This window comes from Podarcis pityusensis (genome assembly GCF_964106645.2).
Source record: "Podarcis pityusensis genome assembly, chromosome: 8".
Taxonomy (NCBI): domain Eukaryota; kingdom Metazoa; phylum Chordata; class Lepidosauria; order Squamata; family Lacertidae; genus Podarcis; species Podarcis pityusensis.
This window is the reverse complement of record NC_138033.1, coordinates 41,372,370-41,397,577: the sequence shown is the minus strand read 5'-3', so window position 1 is coordinate 41,397,577 and position 25,208 is coordinate 41,372,370. Positions and strand designations below refer to the sequence as shown.

At 44.0% G+C, this 25,208-nt stretch overlaps 1 long non-coding RNA gene across 2 annotated transcripts in view; it reads left to right on the top strand.

Moving 5' to 3' along the window:
- LOC308482922 overlaps positions 1-20,760 on the top strand; it is a 32,654-nt gene extending 11,894 nt beyond the window's left edge. The window contains exons 3-4 of one of the 2 annotated variants that reach the window (XR_013989501.1): positions 15,332-15,386; positions 20,632-20,760. This is a non-coding gene — a long non-coding RNA (uncharacterized lncRNA). Of the gene's footprint in view, positions 1-15,331; positions 15,387-17,144; positions 17,199-20,631 lie in introns of those variants that run through there. The other variant, XR_013989502.1, reaches the window with a different exon arrangement.
- The last annotated feature ends 4,448 nt before the right edge of the window (positions 20,761-25,208 follow it).

Sequence of the window (25,208 nt, the reverse complement as noted above, 5' to 3'; positions counted from 1 at the left end):
ATACAACAATACAGCAAAAAGAAAATAAAAAGGGAAAAAAAGACACAAATCCCATATTACATATCTTTAACTTCCATTTGCTTGTTTCGTTGACCTCCTCACACCTCCCTTTTTGTGTTCTAGTTTAGTTAGTTATTTCAGCAAATTCTTTCCATCTTTCTCAATTTTTGATTAAATAATTTATCTTAACAATTTAACCTATTAATTAACTCGACAGATCCTTTCCATCTTTCCCCATATTCTGTTATTCAAATTACCTTAATTTATTTAACCTTATCTTACCATAAAATACCTTAAAGCTTGAAACTTATACTCAGTTATACATAGCTCCTGATATCATTTCTACTAGAGTCATATAGTTTCATTCCAACATTTTCCCTAATATTCATTAATTTTAAGCTAATTCCCTAAATAAAAAATTTCTTTATAAATTTTCTTCCAATCTTCATCCAACGTCTCTTCTTCCTGTTACCATAAAGCACCAATGCTGCAGCAAGCAAAGGCTCTAGCAGCTCAGCCAGCTGCTTGTGGCTGGAAAGCCAGACAGGATGTTTGTGACTGTTGCCATGGAAACAAAGGGGCAGTCCATTCTGTACTGAGCACCGGATGTTAGCTCAGTGTGTGTGTGTCATATGACCCGTACTGGATGTACTTGGGAGGAGTTTCTTCTTGCGGTTGTTGAGTGCAGACATGATTCTCTGTACTGATGTAAAAGGCAGAAATAAATGATGTAAATAGTTTTCTGTCTGCTTCTTTCCCCTCCCTGGGGACACCAAAGGGGAGAGAGGAAGAACGGTGTGTTCCTCTCATACATCTGAGAAGAATCGCCGGACCTCGCCTGCTTATCAGCAGAGTGGAGACGCGGGGAGGTCGTCAGGAATATCTGCCGGTGCCTACGATGTGGCACATTCCTCTGACCCAGGCAGAATTCCAACAGTGGCAGCCTTCGGATGGTTGCGATTCATCGAACATCTGCATGAGAGGCTGGTGGATTGTCCTCCTCTGCTCCAAGGAGGAAGAGAAGCGTCTGAGAAAAGCCAGAGGCTCCACAGACAGCTGGTGGAAAGAAGAGGTGTTTTCCAGAGCAACGGAGCTCAAGGTATGCTGCATTTCGGGCTAAAAGTGTGAACGCAGGAAGATTAATTCCCTGGTTCACGGAGCTGCGTTTCAAAGAAAACAAAAGCTCCGGAGGAAGAGGCCTGCAGCTTGAAGGCTGAAGCCTGCATTCCACAAATTTTTGTGGTAGATAAGAAGTCCTATTGAAATGCATTGTTGCTAGGTAACGGTCCTGGAAAATTACTGGCAAAGGGGCTGGACTCTGCGTGTAAGCCTGGGAAAGCGAAACAAAACCAGAGAATGTTTTGGCTACAAGGTTTACGAGCTCTTGGAAGGGACTTTTCGATAGCAGCCTGAGTTTAGCTGCCAGGTGCAAAGAGCGTAAACAGTTTGCAGTTTCCTGCGTGAGAAAGACAAAAACAACTGTTGGATTTTACAGTTTGTTTGACAGAGTGAGCTGGAGGCTTGGCTTCAAGATGGATGCCAAGAAAGGGGGAGGTTTGCCTTGCCCACCTCCCTTATCCAATGACAATTATTCATCTTGGTCTGTAAAGATGAAGGCCCTGCTGCAGAATCAGAGGCTTTTTGATGTAATTGAAAACCCCATCCCTGCAGCACCAACCAGAGGTTGGGAGTCACAGAATGTAAGGGCCAGGACTGCTATAATTCTGTGTGTCTCAGATGATCAGTTGGTGCATGTTCAGCATTTAGAAAATGCGAAAGAGGTTTGGGACACGCTGCGTACAACGCATCAGAGAGATGCTGGTTCTTCAGCGTTGCTGTATTTTGAGAAATTGACCAATCTGAGACTTGCGCCTGATGGAGATGTTCAAGCGCACCTGACAGAAATGAAGTTTCTGCGTCAACAGATGGTGGAACGCAATTTCCGTCTTCAGGAGGAAGTGTTTTGCTTCATGATGATAAACAGCCTTAGCCGCACCTACAAGGTTGTTGCCAGTCAGCTTGGTTCCCTACCGGCCGCGCAGCTGACCGCGGAGAGAGTTTGTGCTGTGGTCCTGAATGAACACGACAGACTTGCTGCACTGGAAGAAAAAGACAGGGGGAGGGAAGAACAGAGTTCTAATTCCCCCCCTGCTGATGCTACTGGGGAGCATGGTGTAGCATTGAGTGCTGTCCGATGCTACAATTGTGGACAGACTGGGCATCTACAGCGAAACTGTAAGAAGCCGCGCCAGTCAAGAGGAGCAAAGAGCAGCTCTACGAAGCCTCAGGCGTCAGGCAAAAGCCGTACCAAGTGCCAGGTGAAACCTGCAAAGGCTATGGTGGCGAAAGGAACCACGCCAGATGTTGGGAACTCGTTCATAATTGACACGGGCACAACGGTTCACATGTGCCCGCACAGAGGACTGTTTTCGACGTTGAAGAAGCAAAGCTTCACTGTGAAACAGGCCAACGGTCAGGAGTTGGAAGCGACTGGAATTGGGACTGTGTATCTTGAGAGTCTGAACTTGACTATAAGTAATGTTTACCTGGTTCCAGAACTGAGATTTAATCTGCTGAGTGTGTCGCAGATTGCAAAGAAAGGACTAAAACTGTCCTATGATGCTAAAAGCTGCAAGATCTACAAAGATGGAGAACTGTTTCTTACTGCTAAAGAGAAAGATGGACTGTATTTGTTGACTTTTGATCAAAGTGATTACATGAGATGTAATTCTTCTGTTTCTAACGAAATCTCTCTCGCAGGTGTGACCAGTGTGAGCACCAGGAAGGTGACTAAGACCAAGAAGGTCGACAGAGCATTTCAGCGGGTGTATGCTGATGTGATTGGTCCTCTAGAACCATCTAGAGGCGGTGCAAAATATTACCTTGTGTGTGTGGATTGTTTCACTAATTATTCTTGGGTTTATATGATGGAGAAACCGCAAGAAACTTTAGAAAAGTTTCAGGAGTTTTGTGACAAGGTTAAAAATATGCATGATGCTAACATTGATTGTCTTTTCACAGATGAGAAGCAAATTTTTCTGTTACAGAAGTTTCAGAAGTTCCTGGATGGAAAAGGGATAGACCACAAAGTTGCAGTTTCGCAAGAAGCGTGGAACAGGGGGGTCTGTGTGAGAGTGAACAAAGAATTGCAAAAGGGGATGAATGCGCAATTGCTGAGTTCACATTTGCCACATGAATATTGGGCCGAATCGCTAGCGTCCTATCTTCATGTGTGGTTGAGAAAAGTCTCAACAGAGTTGGGATGTTCTCCTTTTGAGAAGCTGTTCAATAGAAAACCTTCTGTTGCCTACTTTAAGGTTTTCGGGTCTCATGTGAGAACAGAAGCTCCAGGTGGAGTAAAGAATGCCAGAGGCATTTTTGTGGGTTATGAAAAAGGTCTCTACAGAGTAATTTTGTCTGAATCTGGTCAGGTGATTCTCACAAAGTTCCTAGAGAGTGCTCCAGAGCAAGAGCGGGTTGTAGAACACACATTTCCCACAGGAAACGATTCAGATGATGATGATGATGAGTTTGATCTTATTGAGTTCAGTAGTACTGATGATGACAGCGATAGCTCAGACAGCTCAGTTGTCACAGTCATTGAGAGGAAATCTCACATAATGACTAGACCCTCAGAAGAGGAGGATGAACCATTGATTAAGCTTAGTACTGGTTCTCCAGAGAGTTCAGAGGCTGAACCAGAAAGCAGAGAAGAGCAGCAACTTTTTCCTAGGTCTGAGAGAGCAACGAAGGGTGTACCACCCAAGAGGTATTCAAAGGAGTTTGCTAACCTTGCATATGTTGCTATTGTAAACGACCAAGGACAGATTGAAGCTGTGTCTGAGTCAGAGACAAAGGCACAACAGAGAGTTGTTAACCAAGGTAATGCGAAGTCACACAACCAGAGAGGTACATTGGTTAAACCAGTGGCGGGTAGTTCCAAGGGTGGAACTGAAACAACAGGGGAATGTTATAAATATAACAACTGTTTGTTTTCTTCTCTGGATGACGCTTTGCTCGCGGCACACATTGATACTTTAGGGGGAGTATGTTACCATAAAGCACCAATGCTGCAGCAAGCAAAGGCTCTAGCAGCTCAGCCAGCTGCTTGTGGCTGGAAAGCCAGACAGGATGTTTGTGACTGTTGCCATGGAAACAAAGGGGCAGTCCATTCTGTACTGAGCACCGGATGTTAGCTCAGTGTGTGTGTGTCATATGACCCGTACTGGATGTACTTGGGAGGAGTTTCTTCTTGCGGTTGTTGAGTGCAGACATGATTCTCTGTACTGATGTAAAAGGCAGAAATAAATGATGTAAATAGTTTTCTGTCTGCTTCTTTCCCCTCCCTGGGGACACCAAAGGGGAGAGAGGAAGAACGGTGTGTTCCTCTCATACATCTGAGAAGAATCGCCGGACCTCGCCTGCTTATCAGCAGAGTGGAGACGCGGGGAGGTCGTCAGGAATATCTGCCGGTGCCTACGATGTGGCACATTCCTCTGACCCAGGCAGAATTCCAACACTTCCTGGTCTCGGGTCGTGTCAGTCCCTACTGTCCATTCCATCTAGTCCATCAACCTGGAAGTCTTATGTCCGAGGCCCTTAAGTCTCTTCCATGTCCCTTCTGCAGATCTTCTTCTTGTTGTTTATACTTGCACTTTTCCTTGTCTTTTGTTGGTCTCTTTCTTAATTTCTTTCCTTTCTCATTGAGGAGTAGGTCTCTGGGGGGTTCCAACCCAAAATTATCTCCGTCTCCCTTCATCAAACCAGCCCATTCCCCACAGTCCCACTCCCCACAGTCATCAATATAATCCAAAAAATATTTACGAGCATATTTCGAAGTCTCTCCAAAGTTAAGAGCCTCCTCAGCTCCAGACTCCCCCTGGCCCACTCCAACTTCAATCTTCAAAAACAGCGGCTTATGCTCCTGTAGGGCCTTGGGTCTCTCCATTTGTATTATTTGAGGTGCAACCGCAGCCTCCTCCATTATCTTCTGCACTTGCCCAATCAATACAGGTTCCTGAGTTGGTCCCTGGATGGTTTCTGTATTACTATTCACTATTTGCCCACGGTTATTGGCCACAACAGTCATCAAATCCATTTTCTCATTCATCAAATCCATCTTCTCATGCATCTGTTCCAACAAAGCACTTGTCTTGCATAAAGCAAGCACCAAAACTTCCTCCCAGCTCATATTTAGTCAAGGTCAAAAGGACTAATCCCACGATCCTAATCTCACAGCTGTCGAGTCCTCAAGTAGACTACAGCAACAATTTAGCAAGCTCCCTCTAGAGGAGACAATTTCTATTTGTATCCATCTTTTTAAGGCAAGTCCAACAAAGGAAAATTACTTTCATTTTTCAGATATTTTGTTTCTTTAGAATGCAAAAGGCAACATTGGAATCAGTTTATTTCTCTTCTTTAGCTATCTGTCAAAGTATTCCATTCACAGTCAATGAACCTCTCCAACAATTTCTGTCTCTGACACCCCGTTCCCAGGTTAGAGACGGTGGAAACTTATCTTTCTTCACTCCCTCTCCTGCAGGCGTTACACAAAGTCCCCCCCCTTTTCTCCTGCTTCCAAGGGGGTTTCAGTAGTTATAAATGAAGGAAATTTAGGCTTTTTTAACGACTTTCCAGGCTTTAGCTTACAAGGTTTTTGCTTCAGTCTATATACAAAAAGCGGAAGGCGGACTTCCTGTTTTGAACCTTCCCACTTCGATGTCAAATTAAGATATTTCTTGATCCAATTTTCCGTTTCTACTCATGGGTGCTTGTTTTAAATCCAATTGTCCACAGGAAAAAGTCAGCGCTCTCCGGCGATGGCTGTGTGGCTTCACTCCGTGAAAGTAGCAGTCAGTTCGCAGCACCGTGCCGCTCACCCCACTTCACTCCGGAATCCCAAAAAGGGGTTCCCCGTGAGTGGGGGGGGGGCGTTCCTGGTGCCCTGCCGAACCCCACGTTCCCAGGCTTCCTCCGCCTGGAATTTCTAGCGGGTCCCCACCTTTGCCGCGGCGGGAAGACCCAGTTTCCACGGAGCCAGTTCCTCCGGTTGGAGGAACTCCGCCATTCGCCGATGGTGCTAACCCGGAAGTCTATTTTTGGGGTTTTCAAGCAAGCTGTCACCCAGGTAGTGATCAGACCCAGACCTCCTTAGCTTCATCAAGGTTGCTCCATGATGTGTCTTCAAAACCAATTCCTGGGGCCAATTTTTGGAAGTAGTGATGGTGATGATCAAGCTTTAGCTACTGATTGGCAAAGCAGTCCTGTTGTCATAGTGAGGAAACACAGGCAGAAGTTGCTCTGGCTGGCACCAACTAGGCAGTGGCAAAGCTGCATGCTCTGCTACTGGGGGCAGAGAGCAGGTGGGGGCATGGCTGGCACCCTGGGGGAGTGGCATGCATCCCAGGTGCGTGGTACGCTGCCCGTGAGGGTGTGATGTGCCACCCGCAGGGGTGTGGTGTGCGTTCTAGGAGCGTGACACGCCACATGAGGCATGGAGTCCTGTGCGTGCACAGGTGCACAGCGCATGTCGGGGGGGCGCCACGATGGCACCCTACCGGAATAATGGTGCCGGGGGCAGTCCACTCCGTCCGCATCCCTGTTTCTCTGCCAGTGCAGCTAGGCCATGTGTTTGGAACTATTTTGAAGCAGAGGACCATATTCTCTTCTGAACAACTTTCTGGGGGCCACATGCCACTCTGTTTTCTGGACATTTTTAATGTCCCTGAAACATAGTGCTCTTGATCAGTTTGAATTAGTTTATTCTGAAAGAAACCAAGAAAGTCAGTTTTCTGCTGTTGGAATACAGGTAGGGATGTGCTATAGCTCAGCAATGGAGCATCTGTTTTGCATGCAATAGGTTCAAAAGGTTCAATCCCCACTGGTCAGTGTTGCTGCTGGTCATTGTAGACCAGGCATCCCAAACCTTTGGCTCTCCAGATGTTTTGGACTACAATTCCCATCATCCCTGATCACTGGTCCTGTTAGCTAGGGATCATGGGAGTTGTAGGCCAAAACATCTGGAGGGCCGCAGGTTGGGGATGCCTGGTGTAGACAATATGAGTTACATGGACCAATAATCTGATTTAATATGAGGCAACTTCCTATTTTCCTATGTTTCCTGGACTTCTCTGCGACCCTTCCCCTCTGCAGGGAGGTGGGACCGATTCAGATGGTCCGCCCCTGCCACTTAATGGATCCAATTGGCTTCCAGAGAGTGGTAGGGGATGTTTTATCCCAAGTTGATGGCCTTTCAGCTGATTCCCTGGTGGCACGCTGGAATGCAGAGTTAACCAGGGCTATTGAGTGTCTGGCTCCGAAGCACCCTCTCCGATTGCATGGAACCCGGACAGCCCCGTGGTTTCCCCCGGAGCTGAGGGCGATGAAACAATCGTTGAGACGGCTAGAGCGCCGGTGGCGGATAACTCATTCTGAATCAGACCGGACACGGGCTAGAGCTCAACTTCGAGCCTACCAAGTGGCAATGGCGACGGCAAAGAGGGCCTTCTTCACCGCCTCCATTGCATCTGCAGAAAACAGCAGCAGGAGACTTTTTCAGGTGGTTCACAATCTATCGGAACCACCTGTACCACCGGGGCCTGGTAGGGACCCCAAGATCTCCTGCAATGTTTTTGCAAAGTTTTTTTGCAGATAAAGTCGCTCAGATTCAGAAGGAGGTAGACACCACCGTGGGAGCAGGGCCAGGGTGAGAGAGTGCTAGAGTTCTGTCTGGTCCTGTTACATGGGATCAATTCCAATCTGTTACCTCCGAGGATGTGGACAGGCTGCTTGGATGAGTGAAACCGACCACCTGTCTCCTTGATCCTTGCCCATCCTGGCTGATAAAAGCGAGCCAGGAAGGGCTGGGCGATGGGCTCTGTGGGGTGGTGAATGCTTCCCTCTGTGAGGGAGCCTTCCCAGACCCGCTGAAAGAGGTGGTCACTAAACTGCTTCTTAAAAAACCATCTTTAGACCCGGCCAATTTGGCCAACTATCGCCCAGTCTCAAATCTACCATTCTTGGGCAAGGTGATTGAGCGGGTGGTTGCCGAACAACTCCAAGCACGCCTGGAGGATGCGGACCATTTGGATCCCTTCCAATCGGGATTCAGGCCTCACCATGGGACTGAAATTGCCTTCGTCGCGCTGGTTGATGATCTCCGGCGGGCTAGGGACAAAGGTGAGAGCTGTTTCCTAGTTCTGCTGGATCTCTCAGCAGCCTTTGACACCATTGACCATAACATCCTTCTGGACTGTCTAGAGGGGCTGGGAGCTGGGGGCACTGTTATACGGTGGTTCCACTCCTTTCTCCTGGGCCGTGTCCAGAAAGTGGTGGTGGGAGATGAGTGTTCAGACCCCTGGGCTCTCACTTGTGGGGTGCCTCAGGGTTCCGTCCTCTCCCCCATGCTTTTTCATATCTATATGAAGCCGCTGGGAGAGATCATCGGGGGGTTTGGACTGGGTGTTCATCAGTATGCAGATGACACCCAGCTCTACCTCTCCTTTAAATCAGAACCAGTGAAGGCGGTTAAGGTCTTGTGTGAGTGCCTGGAGGCGGTTGGAGGATGGATGGCGGCTAACAGATTTAGGTTGAATCCTGACAAGACAGAAGTACTTTTTTGTGGGAACAGGGAGTGGGGGGGTGTGGGGGATTCCCTGGTCCTGAATGGGGTAACTGTGCCCCTGAAGGACCAGGTGCGCAGCCTGGGAGTCATTTTGGACTCACAGCTGTCCATGGAGGCGCAGGTTAACTCTGTGTCCAGGGCAGCTCTCTACCAGCTCCACCTGGTACGCAGGCTAAGACCCTACCTGCCCGCGGACTGTCTCGCCAGAGTGGTGCATGCTCTAGTTATCTCCCGCTTGGATTACTGCAACGCGCTCTACGTGGGGCTACCTTTGAAGGTGACCCGGAAACTGCAATTAATCCAGAATGCAGCAGCTAGACTGGTGACTGGGAGTGGCAGCTGGGACAACATAACACCGGTTCTGAGAGATCTGCATTGGCTCCCAGTACGTTTCCGAGCACGATTCAAAGTGTTGGTGCTGACCTTTAAAGCCCTAAACGGCCTCGGTCCTGTATACCTGAAGGAGCGTCTCCACCCCCATCGTTCAGCCCGGACACTGAGATCCAGCGCTGAGGGCCTTCTGGCGGTTCCCTCATTGCGAGAAGTGAGGCTACAGGGAACCAGACAGAGGGCCTTCTCGGTAGTGGCGCCCGCCCTGTGGAACGCCCTCCCATCAGATGTCAAAGAGATAAACAACCATCTGACATTCAGAAGACATCTTAAGGCAGCCCTGTTCAGGGAAGTTGTTAATATGTAACACTGTATTGTTTTTAACACTTGATTGGAAGCTGCCCAGAGTGGCTGGGGAAACTCAGCCAGATGGGCGGGGTATAAATAATAAATTATGATGATGATGATGATGATGATGATGATGATGATGATGTTGATGTTGATGTTATAAAGATTGATCACAATTAAGAGGATTGCTGGAGTCACTTCTCTTAGCATCAATGATGTAAACAATCCAGATGAATTTTATTTCCCAAAGTCCCTGGAAATTGTCAAGCCTTGAATTCTCGATTTACAGTTTGTTACTTGAGCGGCGGTAAAGAGGCATGCTTTTAATACAACACACTGCCTTGGATCCTTGCCTGATTCAGTAATACAAATAATTCCAGCCCAGGAGAGCTATTGACTAAAATGAAATTGTCCGGAGATGGAATGCAAAAATTGCCCACAATTTGGCAGAATTTCTATGCAAGAGTGTCCAAGGATTAGGATTATGCAACCTCAGAGAGGAGAATTTCATTAGCCTGTTCTTTTTATCATGCTCTTAAAACAAGATACAATAAAGCGAAATAAAATGCAACGTTAAATATTCTGAGAATTGCAAAAGTACTTGTTTTTTTATTTATACTTACGCTATTGGTGTTGATTTCTATAGCTGGGTCTGCATGCACTAGGGAATGCCTGTGAGTTAATAGCAGGTTAACTGTGATATCATCCAACCCGTAGAATCTAGGCTGAACTGAAACTGGCTGAGTTTCAGTTCACATATTGTTTCAGAAAGTGTGAATTAGGTAAGTTTAAATGCAGACTGATTTGAATTTCTCCCTGATCCGTAGATGTGAGAGGTAATTGCTGAAGAGAGTCATGTAGCCGAGGCCATTGCAAGCTGTAATTACAAGTGAGAAATGACTATGAGCTATCTACTTGTTGCAAATCTAATAATGAGACATTACTGGATAGAGTTCTGCCATGTACTCTCTCCCGCAATCCCTGTCCCAGTCCCACAATCCCTCCTTTTTTCTCTTTGATGATTAAAACAGGTGCCGTAGCCCTTGCTGCTTTACTTTAAAATGTGGAAAACCAGACAGAGACATAGAAACTTGCAGGCCAAGTGCTATTACGGCAGTCTGTGATCTCGGGTAATCTGATTAGTCTGATCAGACTCTTAGATACACGCTTCCTTTTCTCTCAAGGGATGTTACATCACTTAACCACCATACTGCAACATTACACAAATTGCTTTGTTAACTTAAGCCGGCTTGGCATACAACTTTTTTTGGGTTGCTTTTTCGGGGTGGTTATTGTTGCTTAAATGCTTTCTTCCTGTCTTGCTGGCTGTCAAATGATAAATGTTGAGGGTTGCTCTGTTTTGCATGCCGAAGTCCTATCTGCCAAATATCTGCCAGATACCTGCCTACCTGTCTGTCTACGCACCCTTAGAGCTTTGAAGCTAGCAGCAGTCCCAAACTGAGCAAGGAGTCCTGTCTATATTAGAGTGCTTTAGACTTACAAGATGCCCTTTATTGTTCCTGTAGAACTTTGCAGTCCACCAACTGGAGCCAGATGTGAAATTGGGGTTCAGGAGGGGGCACACAGAATGTCAGAAAAATGTGTCTTTCACAGTGTTTTTCACAGTGGCCTACCATGTATCCCAATGGGAAGTCACCAGCAGGATTGAAGCACAGTCATGCAATGGAGCTTCCTCTCTCCTCACCTAGGCTCCCAAATTCTGCTCCAGAGGGTCCCCTAATGGAAGGGCAGTGCTGGATACAACCTAGCATCAACACAGTAGATCATGCACAAATCCTTTTACATAAATTCTTCTACTCCAGTCAGGGCTGGATTTAGGTTGGATGAGGCCCTAAGCTACTGAAGGTAATGGGGCCCTTTATTTATCCAGTTGTCCTTTGTCAACAACAATTTTTTGCTGTTTTTTGTGTTGAATACATGCTATATGGTAATTTATGGACCTAATAGGTATCTAAAGCCATTTTATTTGTTTTTTATCTTATATTTTGGAAATGTACATCCAGTTTTTTTGCTTTAAATTTTTTTGGGGCCTCCCTAGAGAGTAGCTATAGCTTAGCTATAGCCCCAGACTATAGCTTGTTTAGCTTATACGTAAATCTGGCACTGACTCCAGTTTCCCCTCCAAGCTTTCTTGGTTTCACTTTCAGCAGCTTAATTTAGAAGGAAAAAATGTATTTCTGTTGTTCCTTCAGTTACAACTGGGAGTCAGAAATCCTTTCTGAACTACTGCAAATCACCTGAAAATCTAACAATAGACCCTGAGCAATTTTTTGCCCAGTCCTCATCTGCTTGACAAGTTCAAGGTGCAGCCTAGAAACTAGAAAGGTGGGGGCAATGGTCTATCCAGCATTTTTTTTCTCCTTTCACAGTCCACTTGAAAATTGCTAGAGGTTCCAGAGCGCCATTTAATGAACTATGTGTGTGCTTTACAAAACAAAACGTGTATCGAATGCTAGCTCTACTCACAGTAGACCCATTGGGGTTAATGAACCTGAATAACTTGGGCTCATTAATTTCAATGGGCCGACTCATTTCTAGGTTTGCATTGCTACATATAGATTAGCCTATGCAAATTCTATGCAAATCTGTGTCCTCTTAATTGGTCTTCCTAAGTAGCTTATCAGGAAGGAGATTTACTTCTGGGTAGCAGCCCTTTTTAGGCCATAAATTCCCATCTGCTTCATTCCCATCCCTACTTCTCTGAAAATATATGTGATGTCCAGCAGCTTTTTCCGAAAGAAGTCTTCCAACTATATTCTTGCACAAAACCAAGATGAGCTGATTTTGTGGCACATGGTTTGGCAAAGGAGTAAAAAGTAGGGGAGGGAGAAGGAGAGGGAGAACTTGAGACTGTGGCTGTCAATGACAGGAAAGGAAACTTTGGGAGAAAAGACGAAGCATCTGATGATTTCCTTAAAAAGCACAAGAAATCAGAGAAGCCAGGAAATGCCATCCAAGCCAATATGCTTGCCCATCCCAGTTCTTAATCCCATTCAGCACTGATGACACATGGATCAGGACTAGATGACATGCCAATAAAAGGAAAAAAGAATAGAATGGAAAGAAAAGGAAAGGATATCCTTCTGGTAACCATTCAAGAATGCAGATTTACAAACTTGTATATTCAAACACTGCTATATATAGTCCCTTTTCAAAGAAGAACCTCTTAGCACCAGTAATGCACCAAACTCTGACTGCTTAGAGATAATGCATCTTCTTTTGGTACCCACTATTCTCTCAACATTTTTTTTTAATTACAAAAAGTAACTTTTTAATTGAGGAACTTTTAAGTCCTCAGAGGGGTCTTTACTGAGAGATTCTTAAATAATAACAAAGATTGCAGGAACACGTGGGTCAGAAGCCCTGAGCAGGAGGACAGAGCTGTTATTACAGAGGAACTCTACCTCACTGTCATTTTAAATATACCCCAGAACTTTGACTCAGTTTTGTCAGAGAATTGGGACAAGGTGGGATGGAATTCACCTTCAGTGAGAATGACTCTTGTCAGATCCAGAAGGGGAGCGTGACTGGTTTAGTTGCACTGGACACTGAGCCTCAGAGGCACTGCAGGAGATGCCACAATGACACCTTAGAATGGAATATGGGAGACAGGGGGTCACCAAATATTGATTCCACACAGGGCATAGCTGCCAACGTTTCCCTTTTTTAAAGGGAAATTCCCTTATTCCGAATAGGATTTCTCGCAAGAAAAGGGAAAAGTTGATAGCTATGACACAGGGCACTTCTGAAATTTGAGACCCCAAGGACTGCCCCTGTCAGATATGCATAGTAGTGTGAGACCTCTGGGTAATGCAAATGCCTTCCTTCTTCTCTGTCTGACCTCTGTCCTAATCACCCCAAACATATCCTGATTTGTCCAACCTAGACCCTGAAGGAGAACGCTCCATTCCAGAGGCACTGCACACTGCTGGCAAACTTATTATAGATGCCTAAGCACCCAATAAGGTTAGGGACTTTCATCTAGAAAGCTGCACATGCAAAATATTCTTAAGGCCTGTACTGGGCCTGACTACCCAACACGGCCTTTGGGCTCTCCTGGACAGTGAGAGCTTCCTGTTTGGACCAGTGTTTTGCCTGAACAACCGTCTTCTGGACTCTGGTGTGGTCTTTGGTTCTGACTCCCTGACACAACTCTTGGTCCCTGACCCCCTTTCAACAGCTGTCTACAGCACAGTCCTAGCACAGGGTAAGATTCCATGGCACTACAATGCGCATAGGAATCCCAAAATCCCAGTGATGGAGCCAGCTACATATGGATGTTCCTACTCAGGTTTTGCCTGGCCTAGAAGGGCAGGTGCGACTAAAGTCACTCCCCACTGGTCTGCCTTATAGCAACTGGTGCCTCTTATACGTATGGTTCCAGTGATGACATGTATGCTGCTGTACTCAGCATGGCAAAGCAGTTCCTGTGCTGTTGTGTGCGTGATGGGATCACACAATTCCCACTCAGATACTCCTTAGCCGTATGTATTGCACCCACAGTCCTTGAGTGAACTAAAATTATTGCTCAGTTTCATCTAGCTTGAAAACACACACACACATTATGAATGGCATAAAGCATAATGAATTGCATGAAGAAAGGCCCAGAAGAAGTCTTAAGTGGATGCTTTCTTTCTGCATTTAGGTTGCTCTGCTTTGCCAGAAGGTCTTTCGGTCTCCTTGTCATTTTTTCCCTCTACATAACCTAAGTAACACTGATATATTGCATATTTTCATTTAGCTCTTTGAAGCACAATCCACTTAGTGATTAGAAACCTCACACAATTTAGCAGATACCATCAGTGCAGAAACTTGCTACAAGCATGTCCCTTAATAAGCAAAGCGAATATTTGAAGTGTGGTTTGTGGTTGCTGCTTTTCGTTCCTGGATTATAAAATGAGGACGAGACATGTTTGATGGGTACTCTAGATTACCTTTGCCCAGTTCCTGTGACTCAGATGATATGTAAAGGATGGCTTTCCATTACTTGCCAGAGGCCCATTTACCCCATTATAACCCAAGACCATTGTGCTGAAAAAATGTCTAGAAGCATGAAAATGTGGACACTAGCAAACTTTTAGCAACATGTAATAGACTGTAACTGAGTCTAAAGGAATGGGGTGAGCCCTCAGCCTTCCTGAACCCAGGCCAGTTAGAAATGAGTCCAAAACTGGAAATTCTTGGCAATATGGGGAATGCACTGTTTTTGTTTCCATTTGTTTGAAATATGTACTTTGGTTATAGCTCCTTCTATTTGTGCTCTTAAATGGTTTATTAGGTGGAAGCTATCAAGGGTGCAATTTAGGGAAGGCTGGACAGGAGTGGGAAGAAAAGTCATTAACCCCTACGTTTCAGAAGAGATGTGCATATTCTTCAGGAAGACATATCTTTGGTTATCATGTGAGGTACCAAACTGAAACAGCAAATGCTTTTAAAATACACCAAACCAGGCTGTGGACCTTTCTGGGAATCTCACCATACCACTGATATAGCTCTGCTTCCAACAACTAAACCTTTTAAGTGGTACTTCTGGGTGGTGATAACTATGGCCAGCCTAGTGCCTCCCAGATGTTGCTAGAACTTCAACTCCCATCATTCCTCACTTGGCCATGTTGGCTGCTGTTGATGAGTGTTGTAGTGCTAACATCTTGCGGGCCTCGGGTTCAGGAAGGCTTGGCTATAGTCCTGGTCATATATTAGTCTTTAGTGTGGAAGAGACAGGAGGCCAAGCTTCCAGGACCCAGCCCAAGTTGTGTGCCCAGCTATCCCTCCCACTCAATGTCTCTATTAAGCTTCACTCCTATGACCTGATTTTGGTCACTAGAGACTCTTCTCCCTCCCCCCCCCCTCTCTCTCTCTGTCATAGAACTATTAAGCCAATGATTTCAAGAATCCATTCAAGCTATTTTTATATGTGGAAATGTATGAAAAACATAGTTTTACTTCTGGTAAAACACACCATGATCCCAAGGATTCCATTAATATTTTTGTAATCTCTTTCCCTTGCAGTGGGATGATGACCTTGCATCTTTGACACTATTGGTGAAAGGAAATGGATCAAACTGTGAGTAATAGGTTACTTCCTCACATACCAAACACAAAAGTCCTTTTCTCTCCCCACCCCCCAGCCCCACCCCCACCCCCGCCACTGCCAATTGCTTTTAAGGCCACCTTTTATCATTGTTTTTCCTTCTGAAACATGCATTTAAGTAACTGAGGACTTTGGTTTCGCCACTTTCTCCTCTCCTGTCAATGAGGGTTGCACACAAGATTGAATCTATTGTGGGGAGGCATGGGGCTCAGTACGTGAAGGCTGCCGTGCAGAACAAAGGAAGTTCCTTGATAGCAAGTGAGACCACATCTCTCTCTAGCTGAACATAAAAAGGCCAAAAGAGCCTGCTGGATCAGACCAGTTGCCCATCTAACCCAGTATCAAGTTCTCAGAGTGGCCATCCAGATGCTTGAGGGAAGCTGTGTATCTTCCATACTGACTGACAGCTGTTCTTCAGAGTATGAGACAAGACCTTTGTGATGATGCCAGGGGTTGAACCTGGGATGTTTTGCATGCAAAGCATGTGCTCTGCCACTGCCCTATGTACATTAGCTCAGGATCATGCATGTACAGTGGTACCTCAGGTTAAGTACGTAATTCGTTCCAGAGGTCCATTCTTAACCTGAAACTGTTCTTAACCTGAAGCACCGCTTTAGCTAACAGGGCCTCCCACTGCTGCCGCGCTGCAGGCGCATGATTTCTGTTCTCATCCTGAAGCAAAGTTCTTAACCCAAGGTACTATTTCTGGGTTAGCGGAGTCTGTAACCTGAAGCGTATGTAACCTGAAGTGTATGTAACCCGAGGTACCACTGTACACACAAACACATAGCACCAGGCTGGGACCTTCAATACACATAGCACACCAGAGTCAGAAGATTCTGTTGGCTACACAGCTGCTTGCAACCCTGCTTGTACTCTGGAAAGCATTGAACACACTCATGGTTCTATAAATAAATACATAGAAAAGATGGAAATATTCAAATGCAGAGTGTTAATTGCCATTGGCATCTCTTATGAGTAGAATCAATTCACCAAGGATATTCTAACCAGAACAACCCACTACTTCATGCTCAAATGTCTCTCCAGTAAAACAAGTTGCTGTTAGGGATGAATGTGGCATGTCCCTTTGAGGCAACTGTATTGACACTGTACTTCTAAAAAACAGGGGTGCTGCATACTCCCCACCTTCCAGATTCAGATTCAGAACATGGTGTGATCCAAAGTGTCTTTGTTTGTTACAGCACTGTCTGGGCATCTGGTGGTGGTCCAGAGAGGCTCTCAGCAGAGACAAATGTTGGAATGGGATGGTTCTACAGCCCTCACATAGGAAGTGGCTTGTAGGTCCAGGAGGTGTCTCAGGTACCAACTACCCTGTCCCTCTGTCTCTGGGGACCCAGAGAGACACTGCAGCCAGTTAACGATGGACTCTATGACAAAGGCTTTAGCTTTGCTTCAGAAACAGAAGCAGGTAATTTAAAACTCTCAAATCTGGGATGAAATTTGGATGTGTATAATTTTGGAGGTGTTCCTAATAGCTAGCCAGGATCATATATGCAAAAAGATGTATTCACTTACGAAGGGATGGGAGTGAAGATGCCTGCCTGCGGACTATATTATTTGTGAACACAACACTTGTCTAAAGCGTGTAAAACAAAGTCAAGCCATACTGAATGCATTCATTACCAAGCCATCAAATTTACAGAACGGGGATGAAATCTGTTTCTGTTTAGGCTATATCTGGAACAACTTATTATTATTATTTTTTTACAGTGTTGCTTGTACCATTAACGTGCACGTGTGGAAAATGTAAGTTGCCCTTTCCAGTCCAGAACTGCAGCAGTACCATTTGGTAGTTATTAGCATAAAAACAACATTAACTGTTTCTCCATAGCGCTGAACTCTTTGTGGCCTTCCTAGAAATAATAGATGAAAACTATCCCCAAATAAATACCCACACTTCTAATAAATATTAACCATGGTGACCTTTAAATATGAAGCAAAGAGTTCTGCTCTATTGCTTTGTCCCCGATAATGTGAAAACCACCCCACGGGGTTGAAAAATTGACTGTTCATCGGTCCTCAGGCTGTGTTTGGACGTTTGTTCCAAGAAGGCTGTGTGCCAATGTTCATGAGTGGCTTCATCTTCAAAACACATAGTCTTGCTTTCTTTCAGCTTTCCTAATTCTTCACATTCTTTCCTAGCAGGGGAAAAAATAATATGTTGGCTGCATTAACAGCAGAAACATTTGGAAGGGTAAAAACAAACAAACAAAAATAATCAATTTTCAAGGTCCACTTGCAGATGGATGGAAGTGTTTATGAAACATTTATTGTTCGGTCACAAGAGAAAATGTTGCTGTAATAGCAAAAGAGAGGCATGAAAATAGTGGGAGATTATTTCTACCACCCACCCCAATATGCATTAAAATATGCTACTTTTCAGTTTGCAGTGATTTTAGGGGAAATGGGAATTTGGAACAAGGCAGAATTAAATAGGGTATCTACAGTATCTTACAATATCTTGAAAGTCATAGAATAAATAGTATCAATAGAGAAGACATGATTCTCAGCAAGGTTTAAACCAGGGGTATAGAACCTGTGGCCCTTGATGCTGTTGGATTTCAACCCCCATCCAATCCAGCCAGCAATAGCAGTGGTCAGGTATAATGAGAGTTGCAGTCCAGCAACAGCCAAAGAGTCACAGGTTCCCACCCCTACCTTATATTCAAAGCCAAGACCTAAGTTAGGCACAATAGTCTTTGGTGACAAAGCTGCAGCAGAGATTTAAAATCACAAAACACGCAGCAAAGAAAAGTGTGTAAATATAGGCTGTAAAACCTTTTAAATGTGCCCTTTCCAGTGAAAGTATCCCACTTTTAATGGTTCTTTCCAAAGTATCCCAATTCCCTAGCACAAAGATAGACCACATGTTTAGTAACTCATAAAATGGTTTACTTACAAAACTATTCAAAGGTCAGATTCATGTGCTTTTCCATACAGCAGACAGAAAAAAATTGCACAGTCAATAAAATGTTGCTTGGTTACAAAACGGTAATACACACCACCATTTAAACAACTCTCCCCCCTGCTAAGACCATTCATGCAAAATGCATAGGTAGTTGCCTGCAACACCAGGGCATTTGCCAGGAATAGGAACACTCTTGAGTCGGGATATAAGAAGGCAACAATTTTCATTCTAACTTGTATTTGTCACAATCAACAATGCTTTCATTCTGTTGCAGTTCAACTTCCACCAGACACTATGTTATTATTTTCACTGTCCACTGTTTAACAAGACTTATGTAACATACATAACTATTTATCTAATACAGTGGTGCCTCTGGTTAAGAACTTAATTCGTTCCGGAGGTCCATTCTTAACCTGAAACTGTTCTTAACTTGAGGTACCACTTTAGCTAATGGGGCCTCTCGCTGCTGCCGCGCCATCACCGTGCGATTTCTGATCTCATCCTGAAGCAAAGTTCTTAACCTGAGGTCCTACTTCCGGGTTAGCAGAGTCTGTAACCTGAAGCATTTGTAACCCGAAGCATTTGTAACCCGAGGTACCACTGTATATGTAACTTACATTCATTTAAATGTAAAGGAAACACCAAAATGAAATAAAATGAGATTAATTAATTCTTTGGACATTTAAAAACAGCAACAATAAGAATACTGACTATCTTCCCTTGAGTGGTTTCTCTTCCTGATCACAGATGAACTTGCACACTGCAGCCATTTCTGCTTCCTCTTCTGCACTTGTCAGTTTTTCAACATCCCTACCCTTGAGGAGTAATCACATTTAATCTAAAACATTTTCCTGAATTGAATGCCCCCCTTGCCCACCCTAAAAAATATCCCCCATAGGGCCCAGGGCAGGTGTGCCTACTGAATTCATCCAAAGATGCCTCTGAAAGGGACTTTTGTGAAAGGGTTCATATGTTCCAAATATTGCACTTAGAAATGAAAGCCTCTGTTTTAATTATCGCAGCTCCTATCAGCTTGTCTTGATCTTGGCTGCACCATTTGAAAGAGATGATTACAAGGCCTCTGTACAAATGTGACTCTCAAATCTGAAAAGATAAAATGACCAGTTTTACCGAAACCAGTTTTGGTCTAGCAATCTTGTTGAAATTATCCAAGGGCCCTAAGGGACATTAATCAGATCAGTTTGCATCTCTCTCTGGGTGTGCAATTGCACAACTATTTTGCATACAAACTGCTTGCATGAATGCATACAAAGAAAGTGTTTGCATGGGCATGTAATTAAATAAGATCATATCTGACAAGCAAATCCCAGATAGAATAAGCACTAATTACATGGTTACAGTAGAATCTAGCAGCGTTCCATGGTTTAACAGAACCACATTTCTCTCTCTCTTCCAAATCTGACCATGACTGGGTGTGTCTGTTATTAGAGAAAGGTTCCTCATAATTTGTGAAAAAGGAGGGGGAAACCCTCCTCCATTTCAATTGATATAGTTCCCAGGAAATGAAGGAAATACAAGACACCAGTACAGGAAGCAAAGTAGTCTTTTTCTTCTTCTTTGTCTTCTTCGTCTCCTCCTCCTCCTCTTCCTCCTCCTCCTTCTTTATCCTCCACCCCTGCTGCATCAGGCCAAAGCCCCATTTGGTCCAAAAACATGTTCTCACAATAGTCAATCAGATGCCTATGGGAAGCCCACAAGAAAGACACAACAGCACTTTTCCTATTTGTGATTCCCACCATTATGACCATATTGCCTCTGGGAGTGGAGGTAGAGCATAGCCATATCCTCAATAAAACATCATAGTTAGCAACAACAGATTCAAACTCACATCCCTACTGTCCTGCTGTGGCTCCCAGCCTATTCCTGTGTTGATGTCAGGGAGAACCCATCCTCCAGTTCATCCAAACCCTCTCCTACCAGGACAGGGGGAGGCTGCATCAGTGCTTCTGCTGGGGGCTAAAAGTGTGGCTGGTTTTATGGAGGATGCTCAGTCACCTCAAGGGAACGCCAAGGACGCTTGCTCAGGGTTTGCCAAAACATGGAACTGGACCTGTTCAGGTGTGTAACCATTTGGGTTTTAAACACAGGTATGCATAGACACAGCATGAATGCAAGGGCTAGTGACTTAATAGGCATGACTGACTTAGCTTCATATATCTATTAGTCAAGGTCATCTGGCGAGACCTCAGTGCTGAATGGGGAACCCAAGCAATGGGGCTCCTGGATCTGAACTGGAGTCTAACACTCTTTAACTATTGTGTTATGCAGTAGATCAGAGATCTTCTCTGCATCCCAAGCAACAGTCCATGTGAACTTGGTGAGAAGAAGGAAAAAGAATGAGAGACAGTTAAGGGAGAAAATTCAATGGGTGGAATAATTCAGAGAAAACTGGCAAGGTAATCTACCCTGTTATTACCCTCATGAAATACAAGGTGCCATCTTTCACAAGGAAGAGCTCTAGGCCCATAGCTTATTGGTAAAGCCTTTTGATTTGTATGTTGAAGTCCTTAGGTTAAATCTCCAGCATATCTAGGTAAGCCTGGGAAAGGCTCCTCACCTGAAACTCCGAAGAGCTACTGCCAGTCAGTGTAGACAATACTGAGCTAGGTTGGCCAATGGTCTGCCTCAGTATAAGGCATCATTCTTAAGGTGTGCATAAGCCTCACATATAATGTCTCTCAGGCCAGAGACCTTTGAATATTTACACCAGTGAAGTATCAGGCATACAAATCTCAAGATAATTTTTTGTTGTTGTCCCTTCAATATTTCTCAATAGTTTAATTATTGTTTTAAGTAGTGATGCTGTGAAGCAGGATTTTCAGATTTTTGCCTCTTCTGTCCAATTCCCAGGCATCCTTTCCTGAGAAACATGCTGATGAAGCAAGCATTTAGATATCTTCCTTGAAATCTCCCTGTCTTACAAGTTAAGGGGAGACACCCCTATTATTCTTAGCAAAGGGGGGGGGGGAGGAAAGTTGCTCCTCTAACTAAGTGTTATGTAAAAGCTCTGTTACTTTCCCTCAGTAAAGATGGATAGATGTTTAGGGCACTATAAGCAGAATGAAAGACTGTTCCAACACAACCCGAGTTGGGTTGCACATAGGGATGAACAAAACTGTCATAAGAACCTAAGAAGACCCCTACTGGATCGTGTCAAAGGCCCATCTAGTCCAGCATCCTGTGCGCACAATGGGCAATTAGATGCTTATGGGAAGCCCACAAGGAGCACCTGAGCACAATAGCACTCTCCCTACCTTCACTTCCCAGTATTTGCGCTAGGAAGGCCTACTGCCTCTGACAGTCAAGAAGGACCATAGCTATCATGGCTAATAGCCGCTGGTAGCTTTATCTTCCATGAATCTGTCCAACCTTCTTTTAAAGCTACCCAAGTGGCTATGTTCTACCTCCACTGTTGGAGGACACCTCTGAACATCAGTTGCTGGGAGTTGCAGGTAGGTGGAGATTGCTGTTTTGCTCAGGTGCTGCTTCCCCGTTTCCCACAGGTATCTGGTTATCCACTGTGAGAACAGAGTTCAGGTCTAGATAGGCCTTTGGCTCAATCCAGCAGGGTTCTTTTTATGTTCTTATGACAGTTTTGTCCATCCCTAGATTCTTGATCTTTGGCCATGGCTGGTAAACTTGATGCTCAGAGCCTAGCTGTTTGCACAGCCATCAAATTGAATGTAAAATCCTGTTGGTGGAAAGCTTCCCCCTTCCTTTGTATATTGCCAGCCTAATGGCTGCAGAATCCAGTCCTTAATTGACTGAGTAGCTTGTATAATGCGGATGGTTAAAATGACGAGATTGGACAGTTATTTCTTGAAATTTGTGTGCCGTTCTGTGACGGCTGTTGTTGTTAAATGCCCTACTAAAACTAGCAAGTCGTAGCTATAGCAGTCATTTTGTTTAGCTGAGGATTATTACACATTTTATGTTCCTGGTCTTTACATTTTATTGGGAGTATTTTGTTAGCTTCATAAATTATTCCATCACTAAGGAGGCAGCAGGCATGTAAAGACCAGATTCAACATAGCTTCCTCTGTGGCTTTTGTTTGTCAAAGCAAAATGGGTTCTCCTCTACTTCCTGGCTTGAAAATAAAACATCATCCTATTTTATTTTTAAAGAGGCACGTTCCCTCTGCAGGGAAACTTCAAAAGTAGAGACTCAGCTTAAACTAATTTGCTCCAATGCACACATGAAGCTCTGGCATATTCCATATTGTGTGAGAGAGAGCTCCATGCACAAACTGCACCTCCTCCTTCTGACCACAATAAATTATAGGGACTGGGTTGTGCTGTATATTAGGGATGGGGAAGAAATCCAATTCAGTTAGCATTTAAACTTCATCTGCAGTTTCCAAAATAATACGTAAACGGAAACACATCAGTTCTCCAAAATTGCAGTTATCTGAATTTTGCAGTGCAGTTCTTCCACCAAGTAATGTACAGTGGTAGTTTGGTTCCCGAACAGCTTAGCTGATGAACAAATCAGCTCCCAAACACCGCAAACCTAGAAGTAAGTGTTCCGGTTTGCAAATGTTTCTCGGAAGCCAAACATCTGTTTTGGCTGTCAGCATTGTTTCCAGGGCCAATCAGCCAATCAGAAGCCACACCTTGGTTTGCAAACGTTTTGGAAGTCAAACGGACTTCCAGAATGGATTGAGTTTGAGAACCAAGGTACCACTGTATATAAAAATGCTCATGCTAGGGTAAAGTGTACGTAAAAGGGCATACATTTGTGAAAATAACAAAAAATGGGAAATTGCTTTACAAGATTGTATATACCAAAATGTATAAATTCAGCAGAAATCCGAACTAAAATGCTGATTTAAAGAGAATGCATTTCAAGAGAAGTCAACAGGACTCATACTGGATGATGAAAATCTCTCTGGGCATTCTTAGACACCTTTATGTTGTTGTCAGGCAACGTTGCCTGGAGAGCAACATGAAGGGAGAGATTGGGAGGAGTATTGGAAAAGTTACCAAATGAAAGTTTCCCAAGGGGGTATCACATGTCCTAGAGATTGGCATCAAAGCAACCAGTGCTGGTTTTGAACTATAAAGTCTTAATGGGCTCAGAACTGCAATACCTCAAGGATGGGTCTTTCCATATGAAGTGACCTGGACCCTGGGATCATCATTTGAAGTCCTCCTTTGTGTGCCTCTTCCATGACAAGACTGGAAAGTGGCAGCATGGGCCTTTTGTGTGGTGGCTCCCCAAGGAAGCTTTTCTGGCACCTTGATAACATATCTTTAGGTGCCAGGCAAAAATATTCCTCTTCTCCCAGGCCTTTGGCTAATTAAACAATCTATGGCCTTTTAAACTGTGTTGGGGAGTGTTGTTTTTGTTTGTTACTATGTTATGTATTTTTGTGTTTCTATAGAAATTTAACAAATAAAGTAGTAGTAGTAGTAAAACCAGGTAAAAATATTAATCAGTATTCAAAGGTTGGTTTGTTTTTAAACAATTGCTTGCATACATGAACCTCATAGAAGCATTCAGCCTGAATGTGGAAGGCCAAAATGCAGTAATGGATAATGTGGTGGAGCAGCAATGATCACATCACCTTCCAATCGCTGAGCTGCACCCACTTACTGGGAAACGGAGAGGCAAGGCAAAGTGACCAGAGGTCAGCACATCTGCACTGTGTTCATCTTACCTTATCCCTTCCCAATAATAATAATAATAATAATAATAATAATAATAATAATAAATTTTTATTTATACCCCGCCCTTCCCGGTTCAGAAAACTGGGTTCAGGGTGGGTAACAACAAATTTTAAACACTTAATTGCAATACAACATAGAAGCAGCATAAAATACAGTATAAAAGCATGAATAACAATAAAATTCAAAGTTCAAAAATAAATTCGGGGAAAATCCATCCAATAAGCATTAGTCACCAGGGCTAGCTGGCTGAATTAGTCCTACTTGGGCCACTGAGGAGGCCAGGGGAGAATTAGCTGTGGGGTCTCAGGGACATCAGCACAACTCCTCCCTGCAGGCAGCACCTATACTATCCTTTTAATGTACTTTCTTACAAAACATGTATTTATGCAATGTGGTTTATTGTAAAATATGCATTTTATATTAAATTTGTCACTTTTCTTTCAACCAAGAAGTGCATTGCTAAATTTAGAGAAGTGCAAAGAGCAGGCAGTCATTTTAACCATTGTTCTTTACTGCCTTCAGTGGGTATTAAGCATTGTTGTTCCCTGCCCTGATACCTTATAAATACTTTTATAAATAACTAAGGAAAATCCACAGGGAAACATATTAACCCAGGAGGTATGGAACAGATTAGTTTGTATCAGAATTTGAATGATGATGATGATGATGATGATCCCACAAACATCCTTAGTACAAAAATTCCATAAGATTCCAGCATTTAACCCTAAAATGGTGGTCTCCCTGTCTGAGAAAAGCAAACTTCTGGATACCATTTCTCTGGCATCCACTTTGTGTGCAAGGCGCTGAAATGATGTGCGTCATTCCAATCTAACATTTTCTGTGAGTGATGCTTACATTTTGACTCTACTTTTTATTCATATTTTTCATAAGGAGAAGCTAAAGTTGCTGCTCTCCGCCAGGGTCACCAAGAGTTCACTAAATGCTGATAGACTGTGTTCTGTATTAATGGCGCTAAGCTAACTGCCTCCCAGTTCTGCCAGATCCCTTTCTTTAAAGAAATAGCTCTGTATTTCACGAGGAAATATTTTGTAAAGCTTTCCCTGCTGATAATTTGTCTGAAAAAAGAGACAGGCTTAATTATTTATATTGACTTGGAAAGTTGGGTATTAGATACGTTCAATAAGATCTGTGCTTTGTTTATGTAGAAATATATG